Source organism: Centruroides sculpturatus, unplaced genomic scaffold, assembly GCF_000671375.1.
Source record: "Centruroides sculpturatus isolate CEXI.00-Female unplaced genomic scaffold, Cexi_2.0 scaffold80, whole genome shotgun sequence".
Taxonomy (NCBI): Eukaryota; Metazoa; Arthropoda; class Arachnida; order Scorpiones; family Buthidae; genus Centruroides; species Centruroides sculpturatus.
Window position 1 is genome coordinate 559,077 of NW_019384552.1, and position 6,958 is coordinate 566,034.

The window sequence follows — 6,958 nt, forward strand, 5'->3', positions numbered from 1 at the left end:
AAAATAGAAATAATAAAATCCCCATTTTTTTTTTTTTTTTTGCTATTGTACAAAATCGTTCATTCACAAGTAATATAATATAATTATATACATAATTAAGAAAATAAATTAAATTATATTACTTCTGTATTATATTTTAATACAGAAATAATATAATTTTATTTCTTTTCCTAATTGATATTTATTACAATTAATAATAATTATCAAATGTTATACATATTCAGAATTTCAATTATAATCTAGAATAACGTTTCTAACGTTTTACTGGATGCATTTCTAAACTCACGAATAAACGGCGCAGTGTACGACATTATTCCAAATATTAGCGAAATTTTAGCTAATGTAATTAGCATTATTCGAAGCTGTAGCGCGTTTAAACCGAGATATTTTTTTTATATTTCTTAATCAAAATTAACAGGTAATGTCGTCTAACGTATATAAATAATTAATTTCAATAGTTTAATAAATATACATAGATTAAAATTATTTTAAAAAATAATTTTTTTCCTTTCATATCCTCCACAGTTCTAAATAGGAAGTGAAAGATACAGTTCAACTTTCAATTTTGGATTTGAGTATGAATCATTTTGGAATATCAAAGTGAAAAAAAGTTGTTTTTTTTCTGAAATCTATTACATAAAAGTTAATTTAATTTAAGTAAAATCTAATTTAATTTGAATTCAGTTATATGTAATGCGTCATTGTTTCATTAATTATTAAAATAATTAATTTTAAGAATTAAATAAGAAAGCTAAATAAGCAGAATAAAATTTAATATCATTAATGATAATTTAACCCAATAAAGATGTTATCAGTTTCTTGGAAAGTCGTTGATAATTTTGTCAATAATAGTGTTATCGTTAATGTTAAAATATATTATTCTCCCTCTTTCTTTCACAGCTTTCGTCCCAAAAATAATAACTTTAACGGATCATCAGATGCATTCTGAACCATTTGAATTCAAAATATGTTATACAAAACACGTGAGAGATGTCTGAGAAGAAATGAATCATTTCTATTTTAAGATAATGATTCGTATGCAAATACGAAACCAAAACCGCATTCGTCTTATCTTTTTTTTTTTTTTTTTTTTTTTAATCCATAAACACGATAGACGATATCAATTTTATGAAAGGACAAATAATTTTTATTTTTAAAACTTTAATTTTAAAAAGGTTTCGTGGTATTTATTAATTAAACTAGCTATACCCGGCCACGCGTTGCTGTGGTTCAAAACGTATCTATTATAAATGTATAACACTCCCCGCAGGATAGAATTTCGAAAAATCCCTTTTTAGTGTACAGTACATTCTCTTGACGTACCCTATTAAAACGCAATTAAAAACAAAAAAAAACCCGCAACTAAAATACAATAATAGAAAACTAGTTCTTCACCGCAAGCCTTAATTTTGTTCTTCTTCCCGCGGGGGGAAATTTCGACATCTATATAATATAAAAGCAGGCGTGTATTCGAATGCAAAATTGTGGCAAAAATTCAAAGCAATCGATTAAGAACTTTCGGAGATTTAAGATTTCGAACAAACGAACATTTACATTTTTATATTATTATTTTTTTTATACTCTTTCAGCCCTGTGGACACTAAGAGGGCCTCTTATAGCAGGCCCATTATGGGTTCGGCCAGGCCCACCGGGTGGCGAGGGACGGGGCCCAACATATCCCAACGGACCAACCCCCGAAAAATTCCTGGGGTTTCCTTGACCCGACCGGATACGATCCACGGTTCCCCTAGAGCGGTAGGCTGCCACCTTGACCACTCGGACATCCAGCCGTCAACATTTTTATTTACATAGATAACGAGGTTTGTAATTCTTTACGCAATATTTTCTAAAATATTAATTTTAGTTAAAAAATATTTAAAAAATTCCCAATGTATACAAATGCCGGTTTGAATAATACTACTCGTATTTGCGTATAAAATTTTTATATATCCGATATTGATGTAGAGGGGTTCGCGTTTTGGCCCGAACGTTTTTCGCTGTAGAAATTCAATCCTTAAAATATAATTAATCGGCTTATTATATTTTAAATTCTAACAAAAAATTATTATTGGCCTTTCGTTTACTTCTTTTGTTGAAACAAACGCTTAAATTACAGTGGCGTGCCGTGACATTTGATGATAGGGAAGCTGTGTTTCTGTAAGAAGCCGACTTCCAGGGGCAATCAGTTAATTGTGCGTCAGTGATGGTCTAGGGTCCATTCGTATTCGTTTGTTCGATAAGCCAGTAAAAAAACGTATACTTATCTATATGTATTTTTAATATCACAATTACATTCTGAATCGCTAGCCACGATATAAGGGCTAAAATTAAAATTAAAATTATACAAATTTACTTGTGTGGTGGATATACATACCTGTACAAAATATTCTTCAATTGTATGAATATACTTTTAAAGAAAATTATAATTAAATATAGCTTTGTAAAGAAACGTACATAAAAATAACATTAATAAATATTCTTTACTTTTTAAATCTTAAAACAATCCACTTAGTCAAATAGCTCCCTACCAGTAGCTAATGGATGGAATCAGAGACGGTCCTGGTAGGTGTGCAGTGCAAAACCTGAAAGTGCCGATACTGGTCAATGTCAAATGCCTCGTTTGTCGTATCACTAGTACATCTCAAAGGACGCGACAGGGTTGTTGTAAATTTTAAACGTTTCTCACCATAGCTGTAAAAATCTACATATGTTAAATTTAATACTAAGTAGATTGTCCGTCATTTGTTTTCTAACTAATTCGTTTTAAGACCAGGTGTCCACGGAAATTTCCAAAATTTACAACTTTTCAGTCATTTTCATTGAACTGGAAAAATTTCTGTCTTTATTACATCTAATATTACGAAGAAATCAATTTCCATTGTACTCGGCTAGAGATTGGTTCGGTTAAACTTTTGTTTAACTTGTAAGTAAAATTTCGGCTCTTTCAGCAGGATTTTATTTATATCCCTAATTCTCTAATCTCTTAATAATTTAACTACTTCTTAAGTAGAAATAAGCTGGAATCGGTTACTTTGTACTTGAATATTGATGTCTGTAAATAAATAATACAAGATGGGAGAGCAGAATAAATGTATCAAATATTTTAATAGATTTTTCAAAACTCCTGTTAACTACACAGAATTATCATAAAAACATATCAGTAAACTCCTATCGGTGAGTTAACTTATCAATCACGCCCACCAGTGGCTAAGCGGTCTTTGTTCCCTGAACACTGAGTTGGGTCGTGGGTTCGCGCCTCGCTCTGACGAGATGGCCACGTGGAGTTTTCCGGGTTTTCTCCACGTCTGTAACGCCTAAATAGGGACCAGTTTCCCGTAATTAAAAAGACCTCCCGAAAGGCAACCCACCTAGGCAGATCGCCCAAGTGTTGCGTTGCCACAACTAAACAAACAAACAAGTTACATACATGGACTATATCGAAGCGCAGGTCCTTACACGATTTATTCTGTGATTTAAAAAGAAAAGACTTACTTGTATTCCATACTTTCTGTTTTTCTCTAATGTGTTCTTTATCAACTACACGAATCACTTAGAATACTTGAATCACGAATTACTTAGTATCTTTCTTCATTAATATTGAATCTATCGACGAAAATTGGCCAACGGCAGTGTGGTTTTTAATTATTGATAAATAACACCGCGTCATCGTTTTATAATTAACAAGTTTGAAAAGTCAGTAGTGCAGATCAATTATGTGCTTTTATTAGTTTAAATACGGCCTATTCAAAAATAAATTATATTTCGGAAAAAGTTTTTTCACGGGATATAGAATATTAAATTGTTCACAATACAGATTTTTATAAAGTTGTTGCATATTTGTTTTATAAAGAAAGCTGTCTTTATTCAAACTATGTAGCCAGTTAATTAAAACTCAAACTAATAGTTAAAACTGTGGTCTTTATACTAAAATCGAAATTGAAACTAAAACTAAAATTTAAAATAAAATCAAAATTAATTAATTAATTAAAAGTGAAATTAAAACCGAATTATTTGATAATACAGCCCTTCGTTATATCGCGCTTGTCGGGAGACAAAGAAAAAGCGCGATATTAACGAATACTAAAATTCTGGTCTTTTACTAAACAGATTATACACGATGTGCAATCTCTATCCTCTGTTCTTTCATCAAAAAGTGTTTCTGATATATCTCAGCATCGAATTTTATTCGTGGTTATGTCGTATTAATTGACGTTTACGTAAATACCGATGACATCAAAGCCCATTTAACATTATTGTTTCTTTAACAACGGCATTTAAAGACAAATACCGTTGATATAAAGACAAAATATCAGTTTCGGTTTTATTATACAATATTATATTTCATAATAAATCGCTTATTAAAAATTCCTGTAATTTATATTTTTCAATAAAAATTATAAATGCAGTAATTGAAAAACATATAATAGAACATCAAAACTTATACTGTAAAATTACATAGTAAAAAATTCTCTAAAAAACAAAATAAAGTTACTACTGTATAAAAAATGCCAGAATTTTCCGTTCTTTATGATTTCTTTCGCAAGAACCTTTTCCTGTGAAAGAAATCATAAAAGTTCGAATTCACAGAAACTTGGAGTTATTCAAATCAATAAATAAACAACTTTTAACATCAAAAGGAAACATAAATGATAATTGATCTGTCCATTTGTTTTGTTTATTTAGATTTTGACGAATTTATTGTTTTACTCGCAGTGTAATAATCGAGGATAATGGTAAGATTAAAATATCATGTTTCGTTGAAAAAAGAAATTAAATGGCAATTAATAATTTAAAATTTATTGACTCGAGTGCTTTTAAAATTTGGGGGACCAAAAAAGAGCTATATTTCGAAGAGCATGAATAAAATACTTGTTGTCAGACTTGGTTATTTTTCATGCAGGCAGAGTTCAGTCTCTATTTAAAGCATATCTTTGGAAAGTGTTCATTTCGATTTCGGTTTCGGGTGACGAAACATTTTGTTTGTGATATATACACATAGATATAGATAGATTTAAGGACATTTAGACTAAAACTGTGAGCATCCATACGATCTATTACTATTTTTATTTTTAAATAGTATAAACAATTTGACATGGTTTTACTGTACGACTCTCGAGACTAAAATTTACGAAATAAAACAGTGGTTTTATTGTAAAGTGAGATTTCCCATCACAAATATGTTAGCCTTTAGTAACCATAAATTAAATGAAGTATGCGAGAATCTAGTTACTTGTAAAATATCTATTCTGTTTCAATCTATTTTAATTGCTTTTTGCTCACTTATTGTTTTATTTTCTTACTATCAAATAAAAAACGTGCGATAACTTTCATATTTGCCTCTCATTTCTATAACTTTAACTATAAACAAATAATACATCAGCTTACGAGTTAAACGAAAAAGTAAAGTAAGGCAAGAATTAATACGTTGAGAATAAAAATGTGACAAGGAACCACACCGATATGACAAAAAAGACACAAGAAAATCGGAAGAAAGAAAGTGATTTAGAAATCAAAGGAAGACAATCAAAAGTAATTTGCCTAATAACTGTAAAACAATTACAAAGTAGTTTTATTATTTACCATTTTTCTAAAACTCGGACTTTCGAAATTCATATCTTTACTTTTATTGATCTTATAAGTAATTGCGATTCCAGTAGTATAATTTAAATGGTCAGAAAGACAGCGACCTTAATATTTTAATTAGATAATGTAAGAAATTGCAATTATAATGAAAATTTCAATTGGCACTGCCAAAGAAAACAATACAGTTTGAATAAAATCGCGTATTTCTATTAGAAAAGGGCGAAAGGTTTTTCAAAAACATTTAAATTGGCAAAGAATTTTCATCGAAATCCACTGTTTATTAACTACAGTGAAAACTGCTTAGGCGACCACCTGCATTCGACGGGCACCTGCCAAAACGGGCAAAAATTTCTGGCACGGAATAGTTTATCCATAGAGCCTTCGTATAAGTTACCTGTATTAAACGACCACCTGTGTAACGCGACCGCGGGCATCGATTTTTGGTCCGAAACAACATACAACACCTGTAATAAGCGACCAATTTCGCGAATGTAGCTGGTCTAAACTATTGTAAGAACCCATCTCAACAACGTTTCCACCTCCTAACATAATGAATTAGTCTAAACTCTCGTTCGAACCTATCCCGGGCACTTCTTCCACCCTCGAAATTAGGTGCAGGTGTTAATAAATTAGTCTAGCAACAAAGGAAATTCATTTCAGTTTGTTGGAAAATGTCCGAAAAATGAAAGAAATGCAAAGCGCTGTCGTTAGAAGATCGTATTAAAGTTATCACAACAGCAATTAGCGGCGAAATTTAACTATGGGAAAACAAACTTTATTTTACCCTAGACCTATAGTATTTTCCTTGGGAGTGTAAAATATTGTAAACGATACAATTAATCGGCTGATCTCATCGTTTGATAAAATCTATTTTTATTTATTTATTTTGAAGCTCATATACAGTACACGTGCGATAAATAGTTTCTGTATCAACCTACCTTATTTCCACGATATTTTTAGAAAAATAATATCCAAGTAATTTTCGGAGGCAAAATATTCAAAAAACAATAAACGCATTAATGCAAAAATCAGTTTTACTTCCATTTTCGATTCCGCGATTGTAATGAAATCGTATAATGAGAAAAAAATAATAAAATCGTTTTATTATTAATTAATAATTTTTCTTATTGTACTTAATTAATTAATAAAATATTAAATATTAAAAAATACAGTATTTTTAAAGTTGAAATAAGATTAAACTAACGAAAACCAAAATCAAAGTGATGGAGAGATAGGACGCGCTTGTATATTGATGACGTAATACACGAAACTGAGGAGCGAACGAAAAGAACCGAGTCGAATTAATTAAGTCGGAAAAAAAGTGTGCATTATAATCGAGAAAATGCGACTATTGTATTAATCTTTAAAATATTGG